Source organism: Bombus vancouverensis, chromosome 2, assembly GCF_051014615.1.
Source record: "Bombus vancouverensis nearcticus chromosome 2, iyBomVanc1_principal, whole genome shotgun sequence".
Classification (NCBI taxonomy): Eukaryota; Metazoa; Arthropoda; class Insecta; order Hymenoptera; family Apidae; genus Bombus; species Bombus vancouverensis.
In genome coordinates, this window is record NC_134912.1 from 1,274,999 (window position 1) to 1,287,183 (window position 12,185).

Genomic DNA, 12,185 nt, shown 5'->3' on the forward strand with positions numbered 1-12,185 from the left:
GGCCTTATGATATTTTGCTCTAATTAATTAGCTTATTCTCTCACGTACTATTCTCCGTTCTTCCTCGCGAAGTCTATTAGGACTCCTTTGTACGGCGATGTTAGGATCAACTAATTGTATTTCTAACTGGCCTGTATTTAAGCGAGTACGTAGGAAATGCGTATCGGATGAATCTCTGAATTTTTGAAAAGAAAGGTTAATCGACTTTTATCACTACCACGCACCTCATTGTCAACTTCATTAACATCGATCTCGTTTTCAGCGGTTTTATTACAGGCATGAATTATTTTTGTTTTGCACATAGCGAGGCTATTTTATGTAATATTACGTCAAAACGTTGGCTTAAAATTTTTAATCATATTCAAAATTTAATAATTAAAATTTAATCATATAAATCATATTTTAAATAACTATCAGCGAGAACATGAAAAATGTATCTCTAATGTAAAACCACTAACATCAGCAACGGACAAGATTTGAGATGTACGTTTAATACAAATATTTCTTATTCCTCGCATTACTACTATATCAATCGTTCTTTTGCCAGAAAATCTCAAGACTACGGATTCTTTAATTAGTGAACACTCGGTTCTAAAATCGGGGTAAAATGGAAACGACTCACCCGGATGACTTGATCCACAAGTTGATCACTACGTAAGTCGATTCGACACTTGTTATTGAAATTATATTCAGGGCACTGGTTTGTAAAGGATTTTCCTCCATAATCGGATTGACAGCTACGGATCAAGCAGCGGAGTCGGAGCCAACGGTTTTAGGGTTAAAACGCGGTGGCGGAAAATTGTTAGGTTCCACACTGAATTAACTCGTGCACGATGGTCGTAACCTCTTGCACTGTTATAGCCGGCACTGATCCCACTTCTGATGCCGGAGTAACATTAGAATTAGGGTTAGGGGCGTGAAACGAATCTTCATTTAGATTACACATTGTCGTTATGCAATAGAGAAGACATTGACTAGTGCAAATACGATTATTACAGAATTTGGCAAGTAACCGTGGTAATTAGATACTCGAGAATCTAGTGACAATGATCCTAGGTTCAATAACAAATCCGCGATCAGCGGGATAACAGGATGCGCTTTCTTCCAAAGCCCAAATCGTACTCGACTTGCGTGGCTACGATGGAAGTATAACTAAACTAACTCTTTGTTAAAACGTGGAATATCCACCGAGCGTACAGACGCTAAGTAACTCGCTAATACGACCTCACGAGAGAATGACTTTCCGTAGCGATGATTCTGCAGAGGAAAACTATGATGGGGTGTGTCTAAGAACACGAGATCATCGGATTCGTCGAGGATAGCCTTCGTTCAGAAAGTTTTTTTTTTATTTATTTATTTACATTTGACAATTTGGTAAAATATTGTAGCTTAGTGATATAGTAATATAACATGTGGATGGCTACCCCCAGTGGGATACCATCTTCGAATTTGATTGTTTTATTTCTTTGGTGTGGTGAGTGTTTGTATGTTAGGTTATGTCCTTTGTGAGATCTGTTGGTTGTTTCCTTTTTAGTCTTCATTTTATGTTTGTTGCGCCGACCGTTTCCGTTGCCAGCCGGTTCGGGTGCGTTGCTATTCTTTCCCTGTACCTTCTTGCACTTCTGTTAATCTCCTCCTTGACCGTTGGTATTCCCATGTCTTTCCGAATGTCCTCGTTTCTTACGCACCATGGCGCGTTTGTTATTGTTTTGAGTATTTTAGATTGCATTGCCTCTATTTTGGTTACATGGCTCATTGCTGCTGTTCCCCATAATGCTATTCCGTATGTCCAGATTGGTTTTATGACCATTTTATGTATTTTTAGTTTGTTTTCTATGCTTAATTTGGATTTTCGACTTGCTAGCCAGTACATTTGTCTCCTTGCCATCTGTATTTTGTCTATTGTTGCTTTAATACGCTGTTTCCATGTGAGTCGTGTATCTAAGTGGAGTCCTAGGTATTTGACTTGCCTAGTCTGTATTATGTGTGTGCCGTTTAATACAATGTTTGGTGGTTTCTGTTTTCGCAGTGTGAATGTAATGTGTTTGCATTTATCGGGGTTTGCTTTAATTTGTCTTGCTTGAAGCCACTTTTCTATTTTTGTGATATGTTCTTGTAGTAATGTGACTGCTGTTACAGGGTTAGTGTGCCTGACTAGTACCGCTGTGTCGCCCGCGAAGGTCAGTATTTTGCTATTGTTAGTTGTTGTTATGTCGGCCGTGTATAATGTGTATAAAATTGGTCCTAGGACGCTTCCTTGCGGAACTCCTGCCTTGATTTCTTTAACTTCAGAGTATGTGTCTTTGATTTTTACTATGAAGGTTCTGCTGCGTAAGTATGATTTGATTAATTGGTATATCTGCTCCGGGAACTGTTTCCTGATTGATTGAAGTAGGCTAGTGTGGTTTATTTTATCGAATGCTCTTTCGATGTCCATAACGAGTGCCGTGCAATATTGTTTTGTTTCCAGCGCCTGTAAGATTTCATTGACGAGTCTGTGCATTTGTTCTCTTGTGGAGTGTTTGTTTCTGAATCCGAATTGGTGATCCGGTATTAGTTGATTCTTCTCTACTATAGGTTTTATGCGGTCGTAAATTACTTTCTCTAGTATCTTAGAGAACACCGGAAGTAATGAGATTGGTCGGTAGAATTTGGTTTCATGTGGGTCCTTGCCTGGTTTGGGTATCATTATGATTTGTGCCAATTTCCAAGTTTTTGGAAAGTATTGTATTCTTAGTATTGCGTTAACTATTATTGTCTATTATTGACAAATGTCTTATCGCTTTTGGCGGAAGGTTTTTCAAGATTTTGCCGTTAATTAGGTCGATTTCTGGTGCTTTATTATTTTTTGTTTTCTCAATTATGTTTCTGATTTCTTGTGCTGTTGCTTTGCGTATGGTGTAGTGTTTGTCAGTTGGTGTACTAGTAGTTAGCGCATCCTCGTCCGTATGACTATTGTGGTTGCTGTTGTTGATATTATGTGGGGTAAATGTGTTGCATAGGTGGTTGGAAAATTCTTCAGCTTGCTCTCCGTTGCTTCTTGCCCATGTGTTATCTGCTCTTCTGGTGGTTGGTACCATTTTTATTGTCTTCTTTGTTTTTTTTTTTTTTTTTTTGTGGCTTTCCATAGGGAGTAGTTGTAGTTCTCGTGTGCAGATAGTGACTTCATAAACTTTGTGAGCTCGTTGTTGTTGTGCTCTTTTATTTTGTTTTTTATTTCTTTTACGAGTTTGTTTAGATGTTTTTTGTTTTCTTTTGTTCTGTGTTTTTACCATTTTGCTTTCGCTTTTCTTTTTGCTCTAATTTTTTCGGGGATGTCTACTGGAACTGTCTTTGTTTGTCTTTTGGTTTGTTTGTCTGTTGGTTGTTTCAGGTATAGTGGTTGCCCATGCTGCTTCCCGGATAGTTTTTGTGAATGTTGTTACTGCTTGTTCAATGTGTTCAAGTATTTTCAATGGGATGTTGCAGCTGATTTTGCTCTCAATTATTTCTTTAAATGTTTGCCATTTGGTGGTTTTATTGCATAGTGTCTCTGTGCTGCTGTAACGTATTGGTTTGTTTCTGTATGTAATTATTATGGGAGTATGGTCGGAGGTAAGTTCGAGGCTGGGTGCTATGTTTAGTTTATTTGCGTTTAGTCCCTTTGTAACTGCGAAATCTAGTAGGTCAGGTACTTTGCTCAGGTCTGTCGGGCAGTATGTCGGTCTTCCTGTGGATAATATATTGAGGTTATTATTTCTAATGTATTTTTCCAAGGTTCTGCCTCGAGGTGTGGTGATTCTTGATCCCCATAGTGTGTGCTTTGAGTTATAGTCTCCAGCTGCAATATACTTGTCACCTAAGTGTCGAAAATACTCTTTCCACATTTGCGATGTAATTTTGTGTCGCGGCGGTAAGTATACTGCTGACAACTGCAGTTGGTTGCTGCTAGTTTATACAGTAACGGTGGTTGCTTGTATATGTTCCTTACTAACCTGGCTGTGTAGGTGATGTTTAATATCGTTTTTTATTACTACTGCCGTCCCTCCGTGTGCTTTCCCTGAGGGATGCTTTGTGTCATATATGGTGTAGTACGGTATTTTTATATAGCTTTTTATTGTGAGGTGTGTTTCTGAAACAAGTAGTATATCGATATTATTGCTATACAGAAATGTTTTAGTTTCTGGGACCCTTTGTTGTAGGCCGTTAGAGTTCCAGGCTGTTATTTTAAGCGTGTCTATTTTTATTTTTTGCTCATTATGTTAGTAAGTAATTGTAGCATGCCTGTTATTTGCTGTGTTTGCTGCCTGAGGAGTTCGTTTCGTTCGCTTATCATGTTTGTAAGTATTTCGGTGTTTTTTATGGAATGTTTTATTAACTCTTTGATTTCTGTAGTGTCGTTGCTGTGGTTGTTCTGTTCTTGATTGCCTAAGGGTGACGACCGGTTGACTACTTGTGCGTAGCTTCGGCTTCTAACGGTGTTGGTGTTAATCTGGTTATTGTTCATTACATGCTGTGTATTTGGTGTTGACATAGATTCTGTGTTGTCCTGTTGCGTGTGGAAATTGTTGTGTGTCCTGTTTCGAATCGGCGGGAAAAGTTTGCTTTGTAGTTGTTTTCTGACTATGCAGCCTTTGTAGCTGGCTGGGTGATTTCCACCGCAATTGTGACATTTTGCGTCATTTATTTTTTCCGTGTGTGGGTAGTTCACTGTTAGGTGCTTTCCTGCGCATTTGACACACGCCGGGTTTCTGTTGCAGTAGTTTTTTGTGTGTCCATATTATTGACACCGCATGCATTGTGGTATGTCTTTTTTATGTCTGGGTGGCTCGACTGTGATTATTGTGTTTGATTTTTTTAGTTTCAAATATTTCTTTGTTGTTACTTTTAGGTTCAAGCTCTATTAAAAATAGCGGTAATGGTTGTTTAGTATCAAATCTGGTTATATTGTTGATCGTTCTTACCTGGTGTCCGATCTTGGCCAATTCCTCGCATATTTTGTTTGTATTTGTTTTAGGGTGTAAACCTCTGACTACTGCTTTGTAGCTTTTGTCAGATTTTGGATGGTAAATATGATACCCAGCGTTTTTTCCCTTTAGCGCTTTTGTCACTTTCCTATAGGTTTCTGGGGTATTAGTTTGTACTTTTACTTGATCCAGTTTGAGCTGTTTAATGGTGTAGTTTTCTTTTCCTGCCGTGCTGTTTGGCAGATCAATAAGGGGGTCTATTATTTTAGCGTCTATGTAGATTGGTGGTGGCTTGGGGGCGTGTGTTCTTGGTTTTTCTGTAGGGTCTGTGTCCATCTCTTCTGTCAGTGAGCTGAAGGAGTTTTGTGTGAGAATTTCTTGTAGCCATTGTTGTCTTTCTGTTTCTGTAGTCCTCCTAACATTTGTGTTTGTATTTATTTTTCTTTTTTTGCTGGGAGCAACAGTCTTCCAGCTTTCGTTATGTTGTGGTAGATCCTTGTTGATGTTGTTCTTTTCGTCGTCTTTTTGTATGATTTCCATCTCTATTTCGTTTGTATTTGAGCAGTTCTGTACTTCACTTGTTGGTTTATTTGGGCTCTGTTTATAGCGTATGTTTCTCCTTTGTTTAGTATTCTTATTGTTGGTATCTTTTGAATGTTTTCCATCATCGATTGGTTCTGTTGCACGTCCCTTCTTTCAGTCTTGTGGCACTTACGGAGGCACTAGTTTCCACGTCTGCATAGCTCGACTGCTCGGGCAGTAAGTGAGGCGTCTCCACAGTACGTGATCAGCTTGCCCGAGGGCCGTTATAAACACTAAGATCTAGTTGCCTAAAGTCCTTCAAACAGACAAACAGTCGTTGTCCCAACTACGGGAAGATAGGGGAGATCTATTTTTTCAACGAACGACGTCTCCCACTAGCAACTTTCCCTCGAGGGCCGCTAATATCTTTTTCTAACCACCGATACGAAGATTGACCAATTAGCAGCAACGTCAATTTCCCTTACTTCCTGAACAAAGGCTATCCTCGACGAATCCGATGATCTCGTGTTCTTAGACACATCCCATCACAGTTTTCCTTTGTGGCATCATCGGGACGGAAAGTCATTCTCTCTCGTGATCTCGTCGACAAAAGAGTAACGTCTTTACGATCAGTGATTATTTCACGTTTTGCTAACAAAGAGTCAGACTTAGATTTTGTGAGAACGTTTATCTATCATCCCGTTGACCACGGATTCGTGATTGAACCTGAGGCCATTGTCACTAGTGTCGCGAGTGCCTGATCGCCGTGATTAATTCTCAGAACTGTAAAAATCCCATTATTGCAATAAACTACACCTGTGTTGTACCGCATCAATGGCTAATTCCGGTGAAGATTCATTTGACGCCCACAACCTTAATCCTTGTACTCATCCAACATATATATACACATATATGTATGCAAGTCATTTAATATTATAATTATGAAAAATTGTCTGTCATAACTGTGGTATCGTGGACAAAAGGCCTAAGAGATATCGGGTAAACCATAAACAGTGTCGCGAGAGCCGAAGCGCCGTCGGACCCGTCAATGTGTCGTCGGTCCTTCAATTGAATAGTTTCGTAGAAAAGGCCTATGTGACCCTGGCCACGAGTGGTTGCGGAACACGTGGAAGACAAAGGGATGCTGAAACAATCAGTGTCAGTGGAGAAGGCAGAGAGTGTGAATCGAGAAGTCAGAGAGTGCGAGTTGCGTTGTCGAGATAGTGTTGCTAGTGTGACGTCAATGCACATCTGAGGCCAGATGTGTGCAGGTCCTCACCGCGTACCCTCAATAACCTCAAAGACCCACCATAAACTTAAACTTTCAGTTTATTAATCCTGTAAGTGTTATTGGTTTATGGATGGTCCTTGGAACAGTTCTTAGATTTATTATACGTTCGTACAAATTACGGTGGAAAAGTGGATATTTACCTAACGGAAAAGCTGCTTTTCCCCATGAACAGTGTCACCTACGAGTCACATTGGTAGAAGGCTTCCTCCTCCTATTTTCATTTATTAACGTGTGCTATAACCAATTGACATCGCGGGTCGTTACCCTCACTTTTCCTAACGGAAAGTGTGAATAACGAATCCACGTTGTTAGTTCAAAGGACACACCCACACCGAGCTTTTACCGTAATAATACCAGAACACCTCAACAAATTAACTATTGAGTTGCCTAAACTATAGTCCATTATTGCGATTAGTTCATATTAAACAACCATCTGTCTTCCGTTTAATCAACATCTGTATAGTCCATTTATTGTAAATAAATCATCAATATTATATTTACGATACTACATATCCTACACATATGCTTAGTTGTTAATATTTGACAGAAACAAAAAATTTAATTATTTTCTTTATTAAAATTTTGTTTTCAATACTATAATAGCTTTTCGACATAAGTAGGTTACTAATTTGTTATAAGAAATGCCATAACAGATTGATTAATATATTAAAAAATATGTGGTTCCATTAAAAATAATGGAGCTGTGCTTTGTTCAACGTTGCGCACGGTTTAGTCGTGTTACTTGGCGACTTACGTGCCAATAGTGGTAAGTAGAAAAAAGGGCTTTAGTCAATCAGTGGAAATCCCTTCGAACTTTCTTTTTTTTTATTTATTAATAATTGCAATCAATTCTCGCATTGAGAATTTTCAGTAATTTTTCCTGGCGTAGCGTAGCTAATTATTTATAATAAGTTAATAATTATTATAGATAAGTATAATTTATAAGTAAGTGTTATAAATAAGTAAATATTACTTAATATAAATATCTAATTAAATCTAGCGTTTAGGTCTAGCGGGTAGTGCCTCTTCAGCCTGCGGATCTGGTCCGACGTATCAAGTAGTCCAGTGATTAGGGGATTTCGGTGTTTGTCGACTCTTTTGCTATATCTGTCGCTGTATTTTGCTATTTCCTCTTTGACTGTGGGTATCTTGAGCTCGCGGTGTATTGTTTCATTGGTTACATACCAAGGTGCATCAATTAGGGATCTTAGCGTTTTCGATTGGAAGTGTTGAAGTATTTCAATGTTGGAGTTACTTGCTGTTCCCCATAGTTGGATTCCGTAGGTCCAGACAGGTTTTATTACGGTCTTGTAGAGGCTAATTTTGTTCTGTGTGCTTAGGTTGGAGCGTCGGCCAGTGAGCCAATAGAATTTCTTGAGTTTGCCCTTGAGTTACTTCGTTTTGTCTGTGATGTGATTTTTCCAAGTTAATCTCCTGTCCAGGGTCGTGCCCAGGTATCTGACTGTGTCCTTGTTAGGAATTGTTGTATTATTGATGGTGACTTGGAGGCAGGTTTGTTTTCGGAGCGTGAAAGTTACGTGAGTGGATTTTTTTCATTAATTGTGAAGCCCCATATATGAAACCACTTTTTCATAGAGTCGAGACATCGCTGGAGAGTTGATGAAGCAATTATCGGGTCTGCGTGGGCAGCTAATAGCGCTGTGTCGTCAAAAAATGTTGCTATTGTTATCTCTGTTGATATTGGTAAATCGCCAGTGTAGATGGAGTACAGCAGGGGTCCGAGGACACTACCTTGGGGTATGCCAGATTCTATTGGGAATATTGTGGAAGTGGCGTCTAAGTATTTAACTATCAATTGTCGATTGGTTAGGTAGGACTTTAGGATGGAGTAGTAGGTGTGTGGTAGGATTTTTTTAAGTTTGATTTGAAGCGCTTACTTTGTCGAATGCCTGTTGAATGTCTAGGAATACCGCTGAGCAATATTTTTTCTTTTCTAAGTTTTGGCTGACATTATGTGTTATGCGATGGATTTGCTCGATTGCAGAATGTTGCTTCCAAAAACTGAATTGATGATCTGGGAGTGTTTTCAAATCCTCTAAGGGTGGAAGGAGTCGATTCGTTACATCTTCTCGAATAGTTTTGACAAAGAAGGTAGAAGATTAATTGGGTGATAGGAGCTAGTTTCGTGTATTGGTTTACTGGGTTTAGGGATGAGAGTAATCAGTGATATTTTCCCGGACTCAAGATAGTATTCAAGGCGAAGAATTGCGTTAAAAGTAGATGTGATGAGTGCAATCCCTTTTATGGAAAGTTCCTTGATTGCTTTATTACATATTTGGTCATGCCCCGATGCTTTTCTGGTATTCAGGCCACGGATTAATTCTGTAACTTCTACAGAAGTGAAGGGTTCAATAGGAGGAGACATTTGGAAGGGAAAGTGCAGGTATTCGGTTATTTCCGCGGCAGTTTTGGAGGAGTGAGGTTTAAATACGTTTGATAGGTGATCAGCAAACAGGTTGGCTTCTTCTATAGGGCTACGCGCTTAGCCACCTTGCGGACTGCGGATAGGAGGGATTATTTGCCGGGGACGCGTGAGTTTCCTGGAAGCCTTACATAGTGAGTAGTTGGAGTCAGCTGTGGGAGACAGATTGGCGAGATATTTTTGGAAACAGTCGTTTTTATAATTTTTAATGATTTTGGTTAGATTCCTAGTCGCGTTATTTAGTTTGCGTTTGTCCTCAGGTGTTCTATGGATCTGCCATATTCTTCTAAGCCTACGTTTTTCTGCGATTTTTGTTAAATATGTAATGGGGGTATTCATGTTTGTTGATAGAAGTCTTAGTAGGTGTGGAGGAGCGGAGAGCGTTTATCATGCTGTTGTTTAAGTATTCCGTGGCTGTTTCGATATCTTCATTTGTTTTTAGGGAAATTAAGGCTGATGTTGAATGATTAAAGACTTCTCTAAAGAGCTGCCAGTTGGTGAGTTGGCTATGAATAAAGCCATTAGGTGGATTTTCGATAATTGTTGAGATAATTGTTGCTATAACGGGGGAATGTTCTGTAGAGAGTTCTGCCGAGGAGTTGATTTGGACATATCTTGGCGAGATATTTTTAGTTATAAAAAAGTCAAGTAAATCAGTTATTTTGTCGGTGCCAGTGGGCCAATATGTGGATTCATATGTGGTGAGGTAGTTGACACTGTTGGTGTTTATGCTATTCAAGAGATTTTTGCCTCTTACTATGGTAAGTCTGCTGCCCCATTGGATATGTTTGGCGCTATAGTCTCCTCCAGCTATGAATCGATTGCCCAGAGCATCCAGGAAGTTATCAAAGTCTTCTTTGGCGATGGAGTGTCTGGGAGGGCAGTATTCTTGTTTAGGTTGATAAGTGTGGTAGTTTGCATTCAATGTTTTTAGTAGCTTTGTTAGTTTTCTATAGGAGTCTGAGTTAGTCTGAGTTAAAATTTTAACTTGGTTATTATTTATTTTTAATTTGTAATCTTCTTTGTTTATATCTTTCTTAATGGACTCTACCATTGTTTGAATGTCGATGCAATCACAAATGAATATAGGTGGGGGGGGGGGATTTTTTGTGTATGTTGGTTACTTAGTGTTTCAGCTACGTAACGTCCATGGAGTCGTTTGTGGATTCTAGTATTGCGTATCTATTGTAGGTGATTACACGGCTTGTTGACTGTTTTGGCTAGTGTTTGCGTTTGTTTTAATTGTTTCTAGTTTACGCTTTTTAGTGTTTTTAGTGTCGATTGTAAGGAGGGATATATCGTCCTCTTGCCACGGAGGAGGTAGAGCGGTGCAGTTATGGTTTTGCTCAAGAGAGCCTGATCGAAATACTGGGCCCATCTTCGAGCTAATTAATTCAGCTTGAAATAACTAGTCGAGAGGCTATGATTCGAGTCAGAGATTAGGAACGTTGGATTTCCACTAGTAAGTTAAGAAACACTTGGTTTATGTCTGTTTCGATTCACTTTCGACGGATGAACGTCACGTGTTTTTTTTTTTTTTATGAACTTCACAGAGCACTAGACACACGTCTGCACGCTTCGGCACTCAACAGGAGAACTGAACCATCATCGATGACAGAACTTTTTTCTTATTGAGTTTAAATATGATGGTAAAAAATTTATGCGAGGATTGTTATCCAGCGCAACAATGTTCGACACCACCCGATGGGTCGACTGTTACGTATTATACCTCTCGGTGGTATACCCTTAACAACATCACCAACATCATCGTTGGCGTTGTCATCGCGTCGAGCGTGGCTCGTATGCCCCTTGCTAGCACAGCTTTACAACCCCATAATATGTTGCTCCAGCTTCTATTGCAATGAGGGTTAAAGAAAGTGAAATACAGTCGGGATTTAGGAGTTCTTACATTATTCAGTCTCGCTCACGAAGAGTAATGCGCATGGATATAATGTAGAGATTCAGTAAGAAAGGGCTTAATTTCGAGTTCATCGGGGATGTTATGTCGCGTGAGATGGTCCGTGCGACGTCCTTCATTGCCTGGCAGCCTACGATCCATGTACCGTCATTCTGATCCTCAATAAACCTAAGGACCCACCATAAATTTTAACTTTTTAACTTAATTGTTTTAACACATGTATTTTAAGTTAATCTGTTTGCCCTGAAGGATTTTCTAATCCTGCTTTCGGTTTGTGGCTGGTTCTTAGAAAAGTCCTTTGGTTTATAAGGCGCTCTTAAAAATTACGGGGAAAGCGGGTAGTTACCTAACGGAAGAAGTGGAATTTGTCTAACGGAAAAGCAGGTTCTTCCCATAAACAAGGTCACCCACGAGCCACGTCGGTACGAGGCTTCCTCCTTCTCTTCATTCATAACCAATGGGCATCGCGGGTAGTTACCCTCGCTTTCCTGACGAAAAGTATGAACACGAATCCGTGTTCTTAGTTCAAAAGGCACACCCACACCGGAATTTCCTCCGTAATAACACGTGTACGGACTTCACTTCTTCTATTACATCAGGAGAGTCAACTTCTACTTCTTCTACACCAGGAGAGTCAACTTCTTCTTCTACGACATCAGGAGGGTCAACTCAACTTCTACTTCTTTCTTCTACACCAAGAGAGATAACTTCTACACCAGGAGAGTCAACTTCTACTCCTTCTACACCAGGAGAGTCAACTACTTCTTCTGTTACACCAGGAAAGTCAACTTCTTCTTCGACAACAAAAGGAAGGTCAACTCAATTTCTTCACTAGGAAAGTCTACTCAATCGTTTCTCCGAGATTAGTTCAGTCAATACTCCGACATCAAGTCATCAACATATCTACTCGTACTTAATCTCACCTACAGATCAGTCAACGTATCTCTATCGGGTCTTCATCCGTCAAACAATCGTCCACGACATTTATATCACACGTAAAGGCGTAAGTCTTCATTGTAATAAATTGTTGGAAATATAAGTATTATATCACGTTAATCGTAGTGT

At 39.6% G+C, this 12,185-nt stretch overlaps 1 protein-coding gene across 1 annotated transcript in view; it reads left to right on the top strand.

Moving 5' to 3' along the window:
* The window catches only part of LOC117163978 (lachesin-like), a 67,239-nt gene that overhangs the window by 40,705 nt on the left and 14,349 nt on the right, over positions 1 to 12,185 (top strand). The window lies entirely within an intron of this gene.